Source organism: Ixodes scapularis, unplaced genomic scaffold (assembly GCF_016920785.2).
Source record: "Ixodes scapularis isolate PalLabHiFi unplaced genomic scaffold, ASM1692078v2 PGA_scaffold11__112_contigs__length_91849675, whole genome shotgun sequence".
NCBI classification, from domain to species: domain Eukaryota; kingdom Metazoa; phylum Arthropoda; class Arachnida; order Ixodida; family Ixodidae; genus Ixodes; species Ixodes scapularis.
The window spans coordinates 76,074,124-76,097,515 of NW_024609837.1; positions in this window are offsets into that span (position 1 = coordinate 76,074,124).

Below are 23,392 nucleotides of genomic sequence, written 5' to 3' on the forward strand. Positions count from 1 at the left end.
TTCAAGTATTGTGGCCAAAACATCAATTCAATTTCCTCACTAGATTTAGCAGGAAACGGACGTCACGTGCCCTCTAGACCAATTCAGTTACCTATTAAATTTAGCTGGAGAGTTAACGTCATTTCACTTTGAAACTAGTCCAGTTCCTCCGCTAAATTTGGCGAACGAAATCGACTTCACGTCACCTGACCGTCACGTGACCTATACAACCGTTCAGTATCCCCGCTAAATTAGGGGGAAAATGTACGTCAAGTCGGACACCTTACCATTGCCCTCACCAATCTCATATTATGCTTTTGATACTTTACGCGACTTTGAAGGTAAAAGCCGCTGTCACTCTTTTTTTACGTTCTAGGTTTGAGTAATGCTACACATACAAAGTCGTGCACCGCGACAAACAATAGCTATGCGAACGAAGCCAAACTTTATGCCTCGAATTTTTCTCGATTTAGGTGGAAATCTTGGCGAGCTTTGCGTTAGAAGTTCGTAAATAAGCCTAATCTGTCTAAGCTCGAACCTCAGTCGGCTTCCCTTCATGCCTGTTTACGACTGCGACGGCAATCATGAGGCCACCCTAATAGAATCAGCTACTTTTTGATCATCGTCTGTTTTAAAGCGGGAAGTGCTTTTTAATGGACCGCTCCCAATCCCAATTGTTTGTCCGTCTGTGCGTCCGTGCATTAATAGCTACATTTAGGGGGAAACTGAATTGGTGTATACGTTACGGGATGTTAGATCCCGGGACATATACACCGATAGTATACATATATCACATATATAGGGTGTCTCAAATACCCAGGCTCGATCTAAAATGGGCCGTGAAATTCTGCGGCTGCACGTAGCCGTCTAAAATTTTCGTCCGAAGTGTATCTAACCGGCTGTTTTTTTCTTGAAAAATTACAAAGCGTAGCCACTTTTGTGTAAAAAATAAGAATCAACGCCAGGGCGCATTCGGCGCACGTATTGATAGATGGCGCTACTTCATTATCGGGACTAGAGTTCTTGTATAGGCTCCCTACAGGAGACAGAGTTGAGTGTCTGTTTTTCAAGCGCCGTCGCGCCACTATTTTCCGAGATCCGATCACGTGAGGAGCAGACTCAAATGCCGTGCAGGAAAGCAGATGTCCCACGCACCCCGCCGTACGTTCCTCTGCTTTTGAGTGCGCCGCGCGCCTCGAACGTGCGGCGCCGCTATTCGCCGAATTCACTCACATGAGCAGACTTCTGCTCATTACTTGAAAAATGTAATGAACTACAATTACAAATTACTGAGCCTCAAATGTAATGGATTACCGTTACAAATTACTTTCACTGAAAAGTAAAGAATCACTTTACTAGTTACGTTACAAATTACTTTCATGTTACTTTTTCCGCACATTTATCCAGAAAACATTAGAAACAACTTTGATATTTTTGAAAAACATTCTGTAACACTACTTTTTTTTATTTCTCATACTCCTGAATTATTGTAATTCATGTAAAAATAAAATATTTAAATTAAGCGAAAGAGTGTAGGTGCACTCCGTTCACCCGTAAGCTGACAAGTCCCTGCAAGCTGAAAGCCCCCTCCCGCTAGTTTACGGGCTTCGGAAATGATCCCTGGAAGTGTGCAGACAAAGCTAGCGGTGCCCATGCTCAGTACCAGCGTCTACCTCCGCTACGAGATTCGCACCTAAAGCAGCGATCTACAAAAGCTCTCTGTCATTCACAATAAAATAAAAACTTGGCTCTAGCGTTACAATGCAGAATGTAGGTGTCCCAGCTTAATTTTGATGCGTTTCGTAGATTAGAGTTTGTTGTTCTTGCTAATGACAATGTGTTTTTTTTTTTTTTTTTTTCGTTGGCAAGCAAAGCGTGCACAAAAAATCTACGTTTCCGTTCACCTTAATGCCCTCAATTTTGAACATCTCATTAAGAGAGAAACATAGAACATCCCATGGCCGAATACTCGACCAGTCAGCGAAAAAGTGGCGGTTAGGGGTTATCGATCGTTCATCGGTTCTCACTTTTGTACCAATAATCGTGGAGGCCACGTAAGCGGAGGGAATAGAAAGCGAAAGAAGCGGTGGCCATCGGTCTTACAAAACTATAGAGCAGTGGTTCGCAAACGGGGGTCCCCGGACCCTTAGTGATCCGCGAAGCTCCGCCTCTTCAGTCAAACCCGTTAATAAAAGTCGTCTTTTTTTCAGATCGAAGAGAACATTTTTTTTCAATTTTCGAGCGAGTTTTCTTGTGTGTCAGTCAATACGAGAAGTCTACTTCACAGTAGAACTTAGTTATATCCATTTTTATATCATTAGTATATTTAAAATTACTTTTTCTCTCCCCTCACCAGAAACGGGGCTCTTCATCATCTCCGCCGTTCCACGAGGGGCCCGCTAAACATCGACGGTTTAGAACCACTGCTATAGAAGTTCACACCACTTTTACGTGTCCTCTCTGTCTCTCTTTTTCAAAACTCCCTAGATGGCCAAACCCCCCCCCCCCCCCCTTCTTGACTCGACGACCATGCCCAGACAAGTAAACCAATAGAAGTAGCCTCTGTATCCTCGAAGACGATGCTCTTAGCCTCGCGCCGGGCGCTTTTCAGCCGTGCCCCTGTGAACGTGCTAGAATACAGTGCACATCAAAGACAAAGAGAATTCGATCCCCTCGCACGAGGCTACATCGTCTGTTACGCGAGTTGTGAACCTGCGAATCGGGGGAGGGGGGGGGGGGGGGCAGAAACCTGCGTTTGGTGTCTGTGAAAGTGGCGGGAACGTTGCAGAAGATGGAAAGGGTGAAACGGTGAAAAAGACAAAATCAAATGAAAAAAGACGAGTTTTCTCGTGCCCAGGAGAAGAAGAAATCACGATGGAAGGTGACGGAGAGGCTACTCGGCGTTGGCTCACTTGATCTTTGTCTAACGTATATTTGTACATGTCTTTCTCGTTTTTCCAGTGGTTCTAGTGACCGGACATAACAAATCGTGTTTTCTTTTTGGCAACTCTTCACTTCCTGGTGTTTTCTTTATTGTTCAACTTCCTTTATTTATGCTGCTTAATGTTCTGCTCGTATTGCTAAACTTACTTATTATGCTCGTATTTCTAAAAAGTAGCGAGTAATTAAAGTGATCCGTTACCAATACTTTGTAACGAAATTACATTACAAATTACTTCCAGAAAAATGTAACGCGGCAATTACAGAATTTCTTGAAAAAGTAATAGATTACAAGTAATCCGTTACTTGTAAATAACTGCTTCCCAAGTCCGCACATAAAGAGGAGATTCCAAATGCCGTGCAGGAAAGCCGGCGCTACGGGGATGAACGCTCAACTCTGGCTCCCGTAGGGAGCCTACACAGGAAATCTATTCGCGACTGCTCGCCACGAATATGGTCTAAAATAAATAAACATGATCTTTTTGTAATGCTTTTTTGGTTTAAAAATGAATGCGACAATAAAACAAATCTCGAAGAAAAAAAAGAACGCGGTTGCATAACGACGGCGCTCTTGCTGCAGACGGATTTCTTTTGCGTGCCGTCTGTTTGTGTTTTGGTCCTATTTTTTTTTGGCTTGTCGGCTTTATCTTTCAATGTTGCTTCTGACGCCATCTATGAATACGTGTGCCGAACTCGCCCCACCATTCGACTCGGTCGTTTTCCTCGCCGCCCGCCGTGGACCATGGTAAGTATTTTGGTCAAATTTTTTAGAGAAAAAGAACTAGGCTGTGTAAATTTGCAAGATACAACTAACCAGTGCAGTACACATTTGACAAAAGCTTTAGATACCTACGCGCAGGGGTTGACTTTTACTGCCTATTTTAGCTCACGCCTCGTTATTTTGAACACCCTATATCAGTCACGTGACCTGGAGCCCCGTGAGCTATACATGAATTCAGTTTCCCGATAAATATAGCGGGAAAATTGGTGTCACATGACCTACGCACCAACGTGGTTTCTCCGCTCAATGTATACAAGAATTTGATAAAGGAAACGGTTCTTCTCTTTCAGAAACGAGTTTAATGTCTTTTGAATAAACTCAAACGATCGCAGCTCAAACACTGCATTTAATAAATTATAGGACATTGGAGATAAATGTCGCTGCAAATTCGTTCGTAATTTTATTATACACAATCTTTATCTGCGTTATTAGGGCACCTACTCTACTTGCGGTTCACCTTAAGAAGGGCCGCAAGGGACGCTACGAGGCATCGAAACCAATCCATTTCCCTGCGACTGTCACTAAACGTTCCGAAAGGGTGTTACGACTTGCGGTGTGTTATAGTCACGTGATATAATTACATTCCTGAATCGGCTTGAATGGAGTGATCTAAGATTTTTGATCCACGAATTGCGAGAGAAACGACCGTCACTCTTGCAGGAGACGCGATGGTCGCCCTGACATAAGGCGGTGGTGCTCCGCGCATGCTCTGTAGTGCGTCAGTAACGTCCACCGAAAGCGCGCGCGCTTCGAGGTCGTTGGTTGTCGTGTCGTCTGCTTGTACACGACCGCCTTGAGAGAGCGCTTGCGCTATAAAAAGGGCGCAATTAACCACACGTAAGTGACGCCCACAACGTCCAAACGTGTTAGAAGCTTCCCGCTCGTCAGGCTTTAGTGTTCGCGAAAGGCGTACCTTTCGCGAATGGAGAGTCGAAAATATATACCACGCCCCAAAATCCGGAGCTTTCCAAGGTCGCTTCGGCGCAAGCGATGCAGTCAAAATCAAAATTGGCGCACGTGTCGCTTTCTCTTCTTTATCATTGTGGAAAAAAGTGATTGCTGGTTTGAAGAAAAAAGTTAATATTGAAATCAAATTGATTCGATCCAATTCAGATATATTTCATTTAAATATTTTCTTTTATTTATATCAACGTAGCTATGAAATAGGGATTCTTTATCGCAAGATGTCTTTTTGAACATGGCAGATTGAATAACCAACCCGTTGATCACTGATAATAATGCGGAAAAAAGAATTAGTGTATTTGAAAGTAGTTTAATTAACAGCTTTTTATTGATGTAAACCTGCCACACTAGAACAAAATTCCCGCTTGGATATTTTTTGTTAGTTAACTAGCTCTATTTGCTTTCTCTTCCGCGGTTTGATTGGTTTTAGGTGAAAGAACGAAGTAGAAGGCAGAAGAATTGCTCAACGCTCCAATTACTCTGAAGAACACTGCTTTTTGCTCGCGTTGAGCCTGATGCATATTTGATTTTAATACAAACAAATGGATATAGAAATCACAAACTTAGAGATAATCGATTAATAACAAATACTTGCGGAGTGCATTTTGCGATATCGGTTTGATTAAATCGTCTCAGTATACATACTTCATTTAAATCACGATTTAAAATCAGTGTTAAATCACGATTTAAAAAAAAATTAAATTCGGATTTTCCACCTGGTTCTCGATTAAACCCGAATTTATGTAAAGTCGTTTTTTAGCACCGTTTCTTTAATTTGTGTTGTAAATGCATGCTTTGTCCGCTTGGACTTCAAAATATGTATTCTTTTGTGTTGTGTACAGTTGTTTCGTTCCTAGTTACCTTCTATATCGCCGGCTTGGTCTTCTGTGGCCTTAGCTATTGTCCTCGACGCAGTTTCAACAAGCGGCCTGTACTTTGTCTTCACTGCAATTTTTATTGTTGTTTTTTTCTTTCTGTACCTGTATTTCCTTGTTTTATAATTCTCGAGCACCCGTTTTGTTTCTGCACCGCTGTCTTTTGTGTGTAGTTCTGTGTTCTCGTGATATTTGTTTCATTTGATGCACTGTATTGTTTGTCGGTATGTTTTATTGAAATTTTTGCACTTCCATTCATAAGGTTTTCGGTTAAATAGTGTAGGATCAAGGTAAAATTTAAATCTGCATGTCAGCCTGCTAGGCTGTCGAGCTTAATCCGGTAAAGCTTGATTTACATCAAAATTGCATCGCTTATACAATGTCCCCACGCTACGAAATCTACTTGCACGAGCACGGGACTTCGTTTGGCATCTTGGCAGTGTAGCTCGGAAAGTCTAAGTGGGGTGAAGAACAAGCCATAGATAAGCCCTAGCCTTCCGGTGTTACGCGAAAAACACCGAGAAACCTCCACCGGTGCCAAACACACGAAATCGCTTCAAAAAGAAACAAATAATAAACAATGTCATGAAATGTTTGTTTCAGCTAAAACTCTAATTGTCAAAACCCTCCCCACTTATGTTCTTTCTTATGTTCTAAGAAGCTATTACTGCGAAGTTATTAACTGTCGCATGGAGCAAACCGGTGTTATCAGCCCTTGAAGCCGAGCCAAACAGCACCTGAAGTCCCCTGTCCCATGGAGCAAAGCCTATAGTCTGTAGCAGCGAAAAAGAGAGAGAGAGAGGTGTTGAAAAAAAATGAAGCCTGGGAAATGTTGCACTGAAACGGAGAATAAACTCCGCTTGCCTGGCGCGCACCTTAGTTTTAAGGAACGCCACTCCATGGCGCTGCGGGCACGGTGGAGCTAGAGTTCCTGTATAGGCTCCCTACGGGAGCCTACCGTAGTTAGCTATACAGGAACTCTAGGTGGAGGGCGCTCGGCCGATTCTGCTCTTCTGTGCACCGACGAAGATGGAGCCGCCTCGGGCATCTACATCGCCAAGGGCCGCAAAACTCCGCGGAACACTCTGCGGCGTTCAACTGCATATTCATGCTTTCGCATTCACAACTCATAAGAAGTGCTTAGGTGTCTTCGAATGTTTTTTTCCCGCCACTAACCGTTTTTAACATATGCCCGAGACAATTCACCAAAATACAGCTATATACATATACATATATATATATATATATATATATATATATATATATATATCGAAAAATATTCGTCAATTTCATTTATCAATAAAATCCGAAATGTCAACGGCCTAGCCATAAATAGCAGAATACATGCATTGAAAAAGGCGAGCTTGCGACCACCAAATACGTAGCAGTCGATGCTCTCTACTATGTCCTCCCTGAAAAGGAATCTGTTTAGTTTATTATACTAGACATATTTTACAGTAACATTTTATGTGTTCGTGGAATCAGAAAGATACGGTAGCACGTTGTAATAATAACTGAAAGCCTCATTCCAGAATATACCTTATAAAAGTACTGAGATTTCTTTCCTCAAACTTTGGAATGCCCAAGGCACCGAAGTAACATTTTGAGTTCTTGCTGTGAGTATTTGAACCAATATTCACGGCTCCATTTATCCGATTATCCGGATTCCTCTGTCGCCACGAATTTTGTGCGAACAAAATGCACATGCAAAGGCGACGGCGCCATCTGCGCCGCCAACCGTCGTCGAAAATGCGCTCGTAGGGGCGCATTTTCCGCAGTGCACTTCGACTCGGCGGGCCAGCTAACTGGATTACCGCAGGGGCGTCCAGGGCCGAGTTGACACAGCGAGCCTCTCTGTTGAACGGCGACCTAGTGACGGCAGACTACACTGACTTTATAGACCTATGGAAATTAAATATAGTAAAAACTTTTTTTTTCGTTACAAATGAAGACTATTACAAAGTCCGGTTCACACGTACACCTTAACGCTAAGCGAGAACTGAAGGCACTTCACAAACTTCGTGCTCTAGACCAACTCAAACTTCTGACGTCACAAGACTGCGGTGGCGCTACCGTCGGCCCTGAGCGTGCGCAAATGAGCAGATACACCAACAGTGTGCTCGTGTATATCATGGTGTGTCTGCGTTTGCTGCATGCGACCCCTCTTTTCCTCTCTAACACACACACACACGGGCTGCAGCGATAACTCCGCATCGAATCACTGCTGGTGCATAGAGTTGACTCTGCGTGGGCTCATCACCAAGAAGCGTATGGGAACAGACCTTGACTGGAATGAAAACGAGTGTACTAATTTATTTTTTGGTTGTCGTATTTTTTTTCAATTTTACACATGACCCTTTTTGTTATTTTTTAGCTTATTTGTCTATCGTCTCCTAATTGGGAAGGGCCGCCATAGTCAGTATCATTGAAGAACACTGTAAAGGCTCGTTCCATAGCCTCCTCTATACGGAGAAAGCCTGGCACATCGACGACAGAGCCATAGGGCGCGCGGCCGCAAAAAAAAACCAGAGGATGAGCGCGCGAAACGGTGACCAATATGGTAGCGCAGAGCAGAGAGGGCAGAGATAGTGTGCGAGCGCTTGGGTCATGAGCGGCCGCTTCGCGGACCACGTTTGTTTTCGTGTTTTCGTCACCGTCGTTTTCGTACTCCGGGAGAAACGGCTGCGGTGACTCGAAAGGGCGCTGGCAACAATGCACCATGCCAGGTGGCGTCACCGGAGTTGTCGGCGTGCCAGCGGAGTGCGTAGTCGTCGGATCATCATATCGTGCCGCGGAAGAACCATACCGTTTTGACTAAACGAAACCGACGGCCGCGACCGTCGGTTTCGCGTTCAAGGACCGTTGCGGAGATGCGGCCGCAGGGAAAAACGGGAAAGGGATGACGTTGAGTTTCTCATCTCCACAATACCGAAGAGAAAAGAGGAGAAAAAAAAAAGCGTGCATCTGTGCTTGGCCGCTCGCTCTTTTGTGGCGCTAGCAGGCAATCTTCCCTTCGCTCCCGATTCCCGACCCTCCTTTCCCATTTACGGCGGCCGTCTCTTCTCGCGACGTGCCAGGCTTTATCCGTATAGAGGTGGCTGTGCTCGTTCGCACACTTTTACACGAGAACGATTGAAAGAGGCAAGGCCGATTTTTAAGCCTCTTTCTGCATCTTAGTCCCAACTCCACAGCAGCGCATCCGGTCCTAAGACGTCGTAAGAGGCTTAGGAAGCGGTCTTGTCTCTCTTCGTCCTACTCGGTGTCAAATCTGTGAACGGCCCTTAAAGACCCTTTCACACACGCGCAACCGAGTACGCCCGAGAGAGAAAAGACCGGTGTTTAAGCCTCTTGCAACGACTTAAGACCAGCTCCGCAGCAGCGCACCCGGTCCTAAGACGTCGCAAGAGGCTTAAAAACCGGTCCTGTCTCTCGCCGTCCTACTCGGTTGCAAATCTGTGAACGGCGCTTAAAGGCCCGTCCACACACATGCAACCTAGTACGACCGAGAGGGACAAGACCGGTTTTTAAGCATCTTGCGATGTCTTAAGGCCCGTTCACATTCTTGCGACCGAGTAAGACCGAGAGAGACCAGATCGGTTTTTAAGCCTCTTGCGATCTCTTAGGATTAGCTCCGCTGCCGCGCATCCGAACCTAAGAAGTAGCAGAAGGCTTAAAAACCGGTTTGGACTCTCTCGGTCTTACTCGGTCGCAAGAGTGTAAACGGTGCATTAGGACCAGCTCCACAGCAGCGCATCCGATCCTAAGACGTCGCAAGAGGCTTAAAAACAAGTCTTGTCTCTCCCAGTCGTGCTCGGTTACAAGTGTGTGAACGAGCCTTTATTTGAGAGAGAGGCTTAGTGACACTTTAATGTCCGTACAAGTGTTTTTTCGCACATATATAATATGCAGATTAAAATACAAAACTATTCAGCGAAGTGCAGTGTTTTGATTCTATTTAGTGCATGCCATTACACGTTTCTTTTGTTTGACGAATTGTGGCAAATTGCCAAATTGTCAAGCATTCCACCATGGCGCAGAAAACAATACTTACACCACTATTCTTTGTAATTCTAATTATCAAGAAACACTAACCGTATTTTCTGGACTACTGTCCAGAAAATATGACTAGTGTTGGCTGTTCCGTCTATCTACGCGTGCGGACTATACAGGAATTATGATTTTCAAGATCATTCATTATGACGAGACGAGACGGATTTTGTGAATAAAAGAGTATGTTACTGATGATTTATGCACATTATAGGCTTCTTCGTTAGCTAAGACAACAGATATATGTCAAAGTGTATCGCGTATGAGAAGATTTTCGTGTCGACAAAGCACCAGGTGCGGACTATGCACCACGTGCGGACTGTGTAAGCAAAAACTTTTATTTTGACCCCAAATTTGCCCCTGCCTCTTACTATTTTTTTTCTTCTTTTTTTAAATTCGCTTCTAGCATACTGAGACTGGTATTCAAATCATTTCGCACTATTCTTAAGATAACATTAGAGAACAAAAAATAGTCTACCTGCGCTTTTTAAAATTTTGTCGAGGATAATCGTGATCCTCTTTTATTGGAAGCTGCAGATCTCCAAATGGGTTTGATAGAAAAAATATATACGCGCGCACTAATAAAAGAAAGGCGAATCATTGGATGTTCCTACTTATGCAGATGCAAAAAAACAGACTTTTTTGCAATTCTGTTCTTACTTTAAATGAACAATGCAGAAAACTTCGCTGATCCATTGAAGCCATGAGCTGATATTTCTTCTTTTTCACCGTAGTGACCTTTCAGAGCATGGTCTTGAGTACTTAAGAAAAAACCTAAAATGAGCTTAACAGGAAATTGAGGTAAGGCAATTTTACGTGATCAGGGAAAAAAGGCGGCACGTCCACTTTCCACCAGCTCTGCGATATTTACACCCACGTTCTGTTCTATAAACCTCTAACGCAGTCAAGCGTGAGAGGCACCTTTTTATATTTTATGCGATTTTTTTAATAAACGTCACGTGAGATAGGAAACTCTCTAAACAACGCTGTGGGGTTAAATGTGGATCCAGAAATAGGGAACATAGCGACCTAAAATGGAAGATAAAACAGGGCCCACCGCCCACAGTTTAAAGCGACGCTAGCTTATATAGCTATACAGCTGCTGGCGAGCGGTACCTCCTACTAAAGGGAATGTACGTTGCTGGTTCCTCAGGATCAGAGGTCGGCATTTTAGGTCGCCCTCACTCACCCTCACCCTCACACCCGCACTCACCTACGCCCCTCACTCGCCCTCACCCTTAAAGCTACGCTCACCTTCAGCCCCTCATTGAACCCTCATCCTCACAGTCATACTCACCTTCAGGCCTTCACTCACCCTCACTGAAGCTCACGGCCCTCACGCCCCTCACGCACTCATGGCCCTCACTCCCCTCACGCACTCACCACCCTCACGCCCCTCACCGCCCTCACGGCCCTCACCGCCTTCACTGCCCTCACGCCCCTCACGCACTCATGGCCCTCATGCCACTCCCCGCCCTCACAATCCTCACTCACTCATGTCCCTCTCACCGCCACACGCACTCACCGCACTCACGGCCCTCAGAGCCCTCACGGCGCTCACAACCCTCACCCCACTCACCGCCCTCACGCCCCTCACGCACTCACCGCCCTTACACCCCTCACGCACTCATGGCCCTCACGCCCCTCACCGCCCTCACGGCCCTCACCGCCTTCACTGCCCTCGCGCCCCTCACGCACTCATGGCCCTCATGCCACTCACCGCCCTCACACCCCTCACTCACTCATGTCCCTCTCACCGCCACACGCACTCACCGCACTCCCGGCCCTCAGAGCCCTCACGGCGCTCACAACCCTCACCCCACTCACCGCCCTCACGCCCCTCACGCACTCACCGCCCTTACACCCCTCACGCACTCATGGCCCTCACGCCGCTCAGCGCCCTCACGGCCCTCACCGCCTTCACTGCCCTCACGCCCCTCACGCACTCATGGCCCTCACGCCACTCACCGCCCTCACACCCCTCACTCACTCATGGCACTCACGCCCCCCACGCACTCACCGGACTCACGGCCCTCACAACCCTCACGGCCCTCACAACCCTCACGCCTCTCGCCACCCTCACGGCCCTCACGCACTCACCGCCCTTACACCCCTCACGCATTCATGGCCCTCACGCCGCTCACCACCCTCACGGCCCTCACCGCCTTCACTGCCCTCACGCACTCATGGCCCTCACGCCACTCACCGCCCTCACGCCCCTCACTCACTCATCGCCCTCACGTCCCCACGCACCCACCGCACTCACGGCCCTCGCAACCCTCACGGCCCTCACAACCGTCACGCCACTCACCGCCCTCACGCCCCTAACGCACTGACCGCCCTTACACCCTTCACGCACTCATGGCCCTCACGCAACTCACCGCCCTCACACCCCTCGCGCACTCATGGCCCTCAACCCCTCACGCACTCACAGCCCTCACGGCGCTCACGCACTCATACCCCTCACAGCCCTCACGCCACTCAGGCCCGCTTCAGATGGGTCAATTTCGCCCAGAAACTTGACGTCGCAACACCAGCAACCAATTGCTGCAATTTGCCATCATAATCATGAAATCTAATTTTTCTTGCACTATTCAGACACACGATTACGCGCTATAAACGTGTTTTATGCATTTAAATCTTGTTGAGAATACTAATGCATCTTTCTGAAACAATTTGTTTCCAAAAACGATCAATTTCAAACCAGAACCAAGTCTTTTGTTCTCAGCATCACCGGCATGAGGTATCACTTGAAAATATCGCGTCCCTGATTGGATGCAGCCGCTTCAAACGCCTTTGACTTGCTCCGAGTTCCTAGCTTGCTTTGAGCCGGACCCGATCTCAGCAATTCATGTCGATCTAAAGAAAAGCCAGAGAACGACCCGCCATCAACGCCAAAATTGCTGAGAAAGTGGCTCCGTCTGAAGGGGGCCTCGCGCACTCACCACCCTCACGCCCCTCTCGCACTCATGGCCCTCACACCCCTTATGCACTCACCGCCCTCACAAACTCATGGCCCTCACAGCCCTCACGCACTCACCACCCTCACACCCTTACGCACTCATGGCCCTCACATCCCGCACGCACTCACCGCCCTCAAGGCCCTCACGCACTCATGGACCTCACAGCCCTCGCAGGCATCTCAGCCGGCACTCACCCTCACACCCATGAAGTTTTCTGGTTCAGAAAATCACTCACCCTCACCTCGCCTGTGAAGGTGATTTAGGGTGAGTGAGGGCCCTCAGGAGTGAGGTGTGCCGAGGTATGCTCAGGATTACATATAAAAAGAAGCTTAATAAAATGGGAAACATTAAATGACAGAAATTGCGTGAAGGGACACAAAAAAAAACCCAAGTCCACGTAGTAAAACGACGAGCCAGGCTGAAAAGACGGACGCACACTTGGTGCATCGTTCAAATAAAAGACGTCTGCTGACACAGTCTGAGGCGTGTCTATTTCTTGTATAACTGTCCTATCAGACAGGGGAATGCAACAAGGTGTAAAGTTGGGCGAGTTGGTTGATGGTCACATTGAATGGGTTAAAACAGCGCAAAAAAGACGAAGGTCCAGTAAAAGGAAACACACAGACACAGCGCTGGGGATACAAAAACTTTCTTTATGCATATTTCGGTAGCATACGTATGCATAAAGCAAACGTCCGTCATACACGGTTGCAAGAATGGACAGATGGGCTAGTTGGTAAACGTCCATGATGAAAGACAGCGCGAAACACGAGGACCCAGAGGAGAAAAATATATGTTTCATGTCAGCGCCTTGTCCTCTATGTATTTATCTCCTCTGCGTCCTAGTGTTTAGGGCTGTTTTTCATCATGAACACGGTTGAATCCTGTTCGCAGATAACTTCTCATCATGGTATTCAGCTAACACCGTGTCTTTATTACGACGTGTGAGCAATGTGCACTATAAAAAAAGAAATCCGTTTTTGAAAGTCTTTTTTTGCGACGCTCGAAAGCCTTCTTGAATCTCGTGAAGAGTGGTTTTTCGACTCAAATATTATCGCCTCCTCGCGAACTAGAAATGCAACTGGGCGATGAAGAACTGTTGCGCTGAAAAAGAAATTGAGCTTAAATAACCCCGTATAGGTTTTCACAAGAAACTTTTTTTTTTTTGTAGAGAAAGGGGGGGGGGGGGGGGGGGTGGCTGCTTAAGAACACCCTTTTAGGTTGAAAACTATGACCGAGCCAAAGAACTCTACAAAGTTGTTCTTCGACCAGATTTCTTCTTTAGAGTGTGCGAGGAGCTGTGCTCCTGGCTTCACGGAAAAAGAGTGAGAGCGCAGCGGAGCTCAGGGTACTTAATTATATTTAGCTCTCACAACCCCCACAACTCTCACGTTTCTTTTTACCGGAACGCTCCCGTTATTACCTGTCGGTGCCAAAAATACAAAATCGGTTAATACAAAAAAAAAAAAACGATTTCTGAAAAAAAAAAGAACATTTTGATAGCTAGTACAATTTTCTGACGCTTTCACGCTTAAACTTGAAACCTTGGTTTATCGTGATTTTTTTCACCGATGTTCACCGCTTTAATCTTTGTCCGAAACAGACCACCGAAATGCACCAATATCGGGAAAAAAAAGAAAACGGAAATATTTGCCCTAATTATACTGCGAAAATATATATTTTTTTCTTAATCACACGCACGAGTTTCTCACGATGATTGACTCGAGGCATCGTTGAAATTCGGCCATTTCCACCCCATCCTTATTTGGTCACGAGCGTGGACCCGAATATCTACCGAGCATTGGGAGTATACACCAACTCAACTCTCCTACGTCACGCCGCGGTGGTGGCGCGCCGGACGCACTTCCGGTCTGGGGCGGTGGGCAGAAGTCGCCGTGCCAGACATGCATTCCTGTGTTCCCTTGAAAGAAACGAGACAAAAAACCTGCCCTCTCGTCAAAATGCTGCGACGGGGGTTGTACCGAGAGAGTCTGGAAAGGTTTGAAGATCAGTTTTCATGTGTTTTTGCACCCTCCGTTCGTCCGAGGACGTGAATAGCAGCCGTGAAAAGGGCAAACCAGACGCTATCGAACTACGATTGCGTGTGCGGGCCACAATTTGTGGTCGCCAGATGTATTTGCTTTGTTCCAACATGAACGAGAGAAAACCCCCAAGTTGTCCGAACCACCCACGGATTCAGTGCGTCTTCAAATTCAAACCGCCGCCTGCTCGTTCGAACTTTCGTCTGCTCTTTCAAACTTGTCTGCTTTTTGTCGTCTGCTCGTTCAAACAAAAGCGGCCCGTAGACCAAACTTTGACCCGGTGATTGCAATAAGAAGTAATTGCAGGCCTCAAAAGACTTAAATAGGCTCGGTGTAAACAGTAGATACAAGATGTTAATTATTGGTACCGGTGGCCATCGCCTATTTGTTACGCTTGGTCTGTTCCCGCTTCCGATTTTCAGTATCGACGTCGATCATCGCCGCTACCATTTACACTTTTGCAGCACGAGCGACGTCGCGACCGAAAATAGCTACAAGAATCTCATCATGGTTTTGGCGTCCATTCTGCAGCGTTCATGCGAATGAATCGCAGCACGTCAAATTATTTACGGAAAGTTTAGCGGCGTAACGAGCCTTGATAATTTCGCTCAGGCGATTGACGTGGCAAGACATTGCGATGAGGACGTAGAATCGACAACTTCAACGCGAAAAAGAGTATGCAGACTCACACAGACGCCGACAACGTGACATTCGAATGGTGTGTTGACGCGGGACGCGGTGCTTCTTGCCCGCACTCCATTGCGCGTGCGTTCGAACTGTCGTCTGCTCTTTCAAACTTGGCTGATTTTTGTCCACAGTTCGTTCAAACGACAGCGGGCCGTAAACCAAACGTTGACCCGGCAATTGCGATAAGAACTAAGTGCAGGCCTCAAAACACTTTTGAAGGTTGGTTGGGGTAAGTCGGCTAAGTGTAAACAGATACAAGAGGTTGTTGATCATTGTTACCAGAAGCCATCACCGACTTGTAATGCCCGATTCTACTTGCGGTTTTCAGTATCGATGTCCACCATCTCAGCTACGGTCCACGCTTTTGCAGTCCGAGCGACGTCGCGACTGAAAATAGCGAGCAGAATCTCATCGTGGGAGTCAGGCTTTAGCGCCCATTCTGCGGCGTCCACGTGAAATGAATCGCCGCACGTCACATTATTCACGCAAAGTTTTGCCTCGATAGTTTTGCTGAAGCCGTTTAAGTAGTCAGACATTGTTAGGAGGACGTAGAATCAACAATTCCAACGCGAAAAAGAGCGCGGGGACTCCCGCCGACGCCGACAAAAACGCAATTCAATGGTTTGTTTATGGGCGACGGCGGGCTTCTTGCCCACCATCCACCGCGCATGCGCGGCGCCGGTGGCGTCCACTAGGGGCGCTCCGGTTTGTTTGTAAACATGAGTTGGTGTATAAGCGTACAAGCCGAGCGAACGCGATGCTCGCTCTCACTCGGTCAGCCACATTATGCGGTCGTGTTTTCAGAATTTTGGAGTCAACATCTCGTAATAGAATGAACTTGGTATAAAGACAGAAACCGTTTGAAAGGTGAAAAATAACACATATATAATTCTATTTATTTTCATATTTGAGAGAAAATTACGCCTTTAACTTATTGCACTTCAATATTTTGACTAATAGCTTCACACTGTATAATATTCACTTCTTAAAGTGAGGAAAAAAATACCATTTCTTATAATCCTTTAAAACGAGGATTAGAAGATCCCCACTGAAACGAAAACTCTAAATGATTTCTACAAGTAGATAGATTTTAATTGTTGTAGCATAAACACTTTCTAGATGGCGCGAATCGTCCCCCAGTGTAAATGGCTTAGCTTTACGCACCTATTAATCCATTCAACGCCATTAGAACGCCCGAATTTTGCAACTGACAACAAAGAAATTTAAAGTCGTAATTGCATTGTTTGGAGCGAGATCTTTCTTAAGCTCATGTAACTCATATTAAATCGCACAGAGTCAATAGCTCTGTGAAGCCAGAACGCCATACTGAACTTCCGCGTGTCGCTGAGGCCGTCGCAATCTCAAGCAACCTATCTGTATGTCTCACGTTGTACATATTCTAGAATATTCGTAAATTCTTATTGGCCCCATTCCGAAGCCCACAAATTATTGCGTCCTACTATGAGAATGTCGTGCTCGTGGGCACATTTAGAAAGCGCTTTGCTCCAACTGAAAAACTGAAAAATGTTTGCGCCGCTGCTTGCTTTGGGTCGCAGAGGCCATTAAACTACATTAGGTTAATCGGCAATAGATTATGGTATCATAGTCGGATATTATTTTTACATCAAGATGGAAAGCTGGGCTAGCTTGCTATTCACCGTTATAGGTATACGCTCGAAAATAAACATGAACAGGTCAAAAAAATAACTCGAGTTTCGAAGCAATTATAAAAGTTAACAAACCTAAAATATAATAACTAACAAAAATGTTTATTCCTATTCCTAAATAATATATATTAGGAACGTTGTAGCCAACAAATGTGAAGAAGTATTAAATTTGTAATGCTCAATGCACTTTAAGAGATTGCCGCTGGAATTGGACAGTTGGTTTACTTCTTTCAAAAATATCTTGAAATGTTATATTTCAATGCTATTATAAATATCAATTGGGTTATAACAAAACTGCAATACAGTCGCGGTGGCACAGCTAAATACCTCAGCTGAAAAAAGAAATGTGTATAAATAGTTGAGAAAACGCCACTCTGCAGATGCTGCAAGACATTTGAAAAAACAAAAATGACTTTGAGGCGTTTTGTTTTAATATGAATAGAGCCAATCGTACTGCGCCTAAGTTTCTATTGTTTTGGTTGTGCTTCTACTTAGTTCATATGAGTTTGCTTCGAAAGGATTATTGCGTTTTTTTTTCTTTTGTTTTTTTGTCTGCTCAAATCATTTATTGCAGACAGACAAGGGATTTTTTCGGTTGATTTCACTGCTTGAAAGCGAAATTTTAAAGTTTACGGCAAATAACCGATGGGAATAAAAATATTAGATCTTAAATAATAGAGGTCGGGAAAAGTAGCTGTAGTAATTTTAAGAAAATTAAGAATATCGAATAATTACCGCGCACGATGTGGTGATTTGTGAATATTTTGTACTTAGATTGCAGTCGCTTTAAGAGCGTATTTGAGGCGACGGACGCAAAGAAACTTGGATTTTGCGGCGCTAGTTTCTCCTTTAGTACTCAACTCAACGATGCTTCCAGCACCAATGAAACTGTTCTCGACCTCTCTTTTGTGTTGATATGTAAAGTCTAAGAGGATACCTTAATGTTCGCTACCTTCAGGAATAAAATAATTTAACTTATTACCAGCAATATTTTTTCAGCCTTCATTTTCGTGGAGAAGGGCAAATAAAATCACCGAATTACTAGTAACACCGGAAAAAAAGATTGAATAGAGAAAAGGCCATAACACAAAACTGTGAAGTATAATTTGAAGAAGTCTGGATTGAGGCGTTACTCAATGACATCTTTGTCTAAAAACTTTTGTGGTGCTTTTTTTTTTGAGAATGAATAAGTCAACATTTGTTCGGTTTTATTATTAATGATTGTAGTTCTCAACTGCTGAGAAGATACTGTTCGTGCATGAATTTTCGCTCATCGGCTCTTTACGTGTAAATATTGATGGCGAGGTCTGTGGAACAATTGATGTTGAGTAATTACATATTTACATATTCGTATCCGTGTTAGTGCGTGCCAGCCGCGACACAAAGCCAGCCTTTCAAATGCAATCGACAACACAAAATAGTCTGTTTTTATACACGCGAATGGAATTCAATGATAGATAGGGAAAAAAAAAGCTTAATCCGGAAGGTCTTTCTTTTATTTTGCTGGAAAAATAGGGAAGGAGATTTGAATAATTGAGCGAACCAGCTACGACGCACCATGCATTTATATACGAGGCTCACAAACCGCCTTCCTTGATTCCTCGTTTTTTTTTTCAAATAATTTATTTTGATTTCATATAATTATATTGTTCTCGTTCCACTTTTTACTTTTTTCCTGTCTTTGTCCAGCCTTTTTTTCCTATTTTTCCCTCACAGCCTGTTTGCCTTGTCCTCTTTTTTTTCACGATACCTCACTTTATCCATAGTTTTCCCTAGCTTTTTTTTCTGCTACATTCAATATGTAGTTCTATTGTACTTCAAATTTCCTTTTAAATTTCCTGCCCTTCAATGTCTACTCTTACTAACACTAGCGTTTCGTGTTGCACTTCCTTAAAATCTGATTTTGTTATTACAAGCCCTTTTTCATTGCAACCTTAATGTTTTTTTCGCATATCTAGTTTTTCTTTTCACACCTTGAACCGTATTTTCTATATTATCCTTAGAAAACTTGGTGTGCTGACTGCCGCAAGGATTGGCTTGTACGTCGTTTGTTCGAGCCTTTAATTTATTTAGATAGATAACCCCAATCCAATCAGAATTCGGGGTGGATCATCCTGAATAACGCTGTGCAGGTTTGACAACTTGACATAATCGTTTACATCCCAGAACCTAGGCTTCCTCGGAGTTAGTGAGACAATTGAACAATGTGATCTCAACGGCTTTAACTTCATCTGGTTTCCAAAGGCGCCTCGATTATATAATTCAATCAAATATCAGGTGGTGCCTTTGATATCATTTACGAATTACGCTTCCTTGTTCCACTGAATATACACCTTAAGGCCCTCTAAGTTTCCGCTCTCTGCTATGATCTGCCTGAATATATTAATAATTTTTATTGTCATAATGTGTAATGCGGGTCGTCCTTGTTGGTTGTATGACATCCAATTTGATTTTTTAAGTATATTCAACCTTACACAGGCCGTCTTTTTTCCACCGATAAGGAGGAACTCCATTTTAGGTAGCTGAGCTGAATTATTTCCAAATACTGCAAACGTGAAAGTATACTTCAGTTCTAAATACCAATGTAAAACAATTAAGCTATAACAACTAACATTGTTGTAGAATGCCTGTAGATTAACTTACGTCAGTATCACTTAGTTCCAATGAAAGCTGGGCAGTATCGCGATGCAAATGTATCGCAATAGTATTCCAAAAATACATTTCGTATCTGTATTTCCGTATCGCGATACATTTTTTTTCACCAGTATTTGTATTCCTGTTTCGGAATACATTTTGAATGTTCCTTTGTATTGCAAAACAATCAGGGTGATATGTATTTCGTTACATTTCTTGAGAAATACTCTCCCTCCCCCCCCCCCCCCCGCCCCCCCGGAAAAAAATCGAACGCATTTTTTTTTACTTCTGAGGGCACCAGGGCCAAGGAGGTGCTGGGGAATTGTTACCATGCTGACCAAGGTTCCTTCCGATTCTCCGAACTATTTTCCTATGCGTCCTCTTCTCACTTCTGAGAAGTGTTGCGTAGTCGGGGACTCAAACTAGGTGGCGTGCCAGGAGTGGAGTCAGAGCCTCTTCTGCCGCAGGTCCTTAGGTAGGAATTTCTTGAGTTATTATTTGCTGACATCCAATGCCCGCTGCTAACCGTCTCTCTTGCCTTAGCGTACGCAGCACACCCGGCCGGCCAAGCTGAGTCACAGTCCGTTGCATGGAGTCACAGTCCGAGCGTGGCGGTGGTTGACTTGAAATAGTGGGAAGACTCACGCAGTGAAGTTCAACACATGTTCGAATGCGCCTGCGGCTGCGCCCGTAATACTGCACGGATCAAGGGTACATCATCAGCCGACTTGAAAGTAACCCCCTGCTCCGGTGATCCGAAACCCAGGAAGAAAGTCTGACGTGGACTCGCTGTGCCGACCCAGACTTCGTACACCTGCGACTCGTCTCGAGCTCGGTGTTTCTCGGAGAGCTCGCACTTGTGCCGGCAATATCAGGTCGCAATCTACGAGGTCTCTATTTGGAGTATGCAAGACATAACTTCAGGACTGCAATCCTTGCGTCGGTGGCAGAGGGTCGACAGGAAAGACCCTTACAACAGGGATGCCACCGTATCGTTTTTTGAACCGTTAGAGAAGATAAGACAGGTGTTCCAGGATGCTTCAGGTAGTCCACTATTCTCGAAAAAGCCCAATGACGCTGCCTGCTCGATCTTCAACGAGGTAACCTAAAAGGAAATTACGTATTGTCTTTTCATACAGCAGTGCGCTAAAGTCTCATGTTCAAGGCACACCTACAGGTAAAGAATGCGAGTTCATTGCACCGTGACGTCATGTGATAAATGTTGACAGGGGCATGCTTATTGAACAGGGGCGTGATGATTTAGAATGGCATATAATTTATTTAGAGGTCGAAGTCTTTTCGCACCCCTCATCAGAGACACAGGATGTCAGGGAGGGACCGCGGTCAGTCCTTGATGGAATGTTTTTTTGAGCCTATTGAGACTCCTCGTCGTCCGAAATCACTACCATCAAGGCAAAGTGCCAAGCTTACGGTAAAGTAATTTCAGGATCAAAAACTTCAATCTCCAACTTCAAGCTTCATCTCATCTGGCGTCTCAAACAAATTTTAAAAATGTATGGCAGTATCAGTATTTCTGTATTTGTACTGCTGCCCTCGCAAAAAGGTATTCCTGTATATGTATTTCCAAATACTTTTTGCCTCTTTTTAAAATGTATTTCCGATACGTATTGCGACACACTTTTTGAGATACATCTCAGTATCAGTATTTTAGCTATTATTTTAATGTATCCAAGTATTTGTATTTCCAAATACATTTTCGAGTATTTCTGCCAAATTGACGTAATTAAAGGTGCATCAACGACTGCGAATATTTCTGCGGGGACTGTCCGTGCTGTGAATAATGCTTCACTCCCAGCAAGAACCGATTCGCAGCCCAAAGTGAAAAACCGAAACAAATCGAAAATAAAATACCTAAGTGAAAACAAAAAAAAAAAGTAAAACATCAATCCTTACCTTGTGCTTCTTGTTTCTTCTTATTTCCAGTTCGACGGGTGTTGTGGTCATAAGTCGGGGAGAACGCGCGGCGTTAAAACAAGGGCAATTTATAGGTTCGGAACTTTTTTGGCGCCCAAGAGTTGCTTACGTCAAAGGCAGTAAAGACCACAGTTGCCTTACTTTTCTTTTCTCAATATTTTAGTTTTGGAAGTTTCGGACGCTGTTTTCGTCGTGACTTTTTTTTTTATAGGTTTACTTGGTTTACTTTCTGGTTTCAAGATAATATGAGCGCGCGCATTACCGATATCGTTATCATCATCATTATTGAATTTCTTTCCGAACGCCAATGGTGATAATGATGAATTCGTAGCGCAGTTAACATAGTTTTTTTGTGAGAATGTGCAAAATGTGCAGGCTTTTTGCGTTCGCTTGGGTTAGGTCAGTTTTGCTATTCTCAGTCATATCCACATCAGAACACAGTTACACAAATTTAATTTTAAGTGGATAAGTTTTTTCTAGCAGAGCCCTTAATAGCAACGCTGGCTTGTTTATAAAGAGTTCGCGTTTATTTATAATGACTCCCAACTTGTGAGAAAGCAGCCAGATCGCAGCGAGTGATTTCTTTCAGATGGGAAATGAAACTGAAAGAAACCATAAATGTCAAAGTGGCATTTTTTTATTTTTCAGTCGCAGCCTATTCGCCATTTCACCGCCCATCACGTCGTTGGGAGGAGGACGACAATGAAACTTCCTCCCGAGCCCCTTCCAATTCAAAGGAACGGTGAGACAATTAAATGTGCGCAAAAAAGACGTAAAAAAACACCAAAAAGTAAGGCTATCTTTTTCCATAATTAATCGTGTCTAACATGCTTAGTCAACCACGCTGCACCAAATAACAGACAGCTAGACGTGCGTACATTCATGCGCGCCAAGAAGGCAGAAACCACACGAAAGCAAAAGGGTGTTCAAAAAAAAAAAAAAAGAATGGCGGTGTACTTTCAACAAATGTTCCGATACGAAATTCCCCGAAGATGCAGACAAACAAGAGAAAGCGAAACGCCAACAGCCGCGCACACTCCCAACAAGAAACTTTGTATCTCCTTAGAAAAAGAGAAAAAAACGACACATCGTGTAGGACTTCTCACCTCGTAAAAACGCAAGACGGTCTTTAAAAAAAGGGATGGTTCTGTTCTGTTATTCTTTTTTTAAAGGATAACAATCTAATTTCGAAAGCACGCGCGCATTTGGATACAGCGAAAGGTGAGAGGGGGATGAGGGGGGGGGGGGGGGAGTGTGAAGAAAGGCAGGGAGGTTGAAAGAGAAAACGGCGCCTTCCTCACTCTGCCCAATCTAAATCCAAAGCCAAAGCCAAATAAAAAATTCCGAAAAAACAAGCGCCTCAGAGTCAAGCGAACACGGAGTCTAAATTTCCAGGCGCCACGCCCTCTACTGCCCGTACTGGCTCGTTAAAATGCAAACTTCCCGTAACAATAATTTTCCCCAATGAGAACTAAGCGAAGCAAAGAAGACACCAAGTGAAGAATTAGAAAGCGGTATCAAAAAGATAAAAGTAAAAAAAAAAAAGCTTAGCACGTTTCTTTTTTTTTCTTTTTTTGGAGAGGGGGGGTAGAAGATTGTTCCTCATTTGCTCTCCCATTATTTAGAATCTCAATCGGGAGCAGTTACCACTCAGGTTTTGTTTACTGAATCTCTTTCGCTTAGGAGTTTTTCTTCGTTTAACCTTCTACCAATTTTATTTTTCCCTTCTATAGTTTTTGCGAAGCCCGCAACCAGCTTCTTCCCGACTATGTTTTTGCGAGGAGGTATGCGGAACATCCGTCGAGAGACAAATTACTGAGCAGCGTATGGGAGTACAATAACGGTTCATCTTTTCATCGCCTCGGTGTGTGAGGTCAGG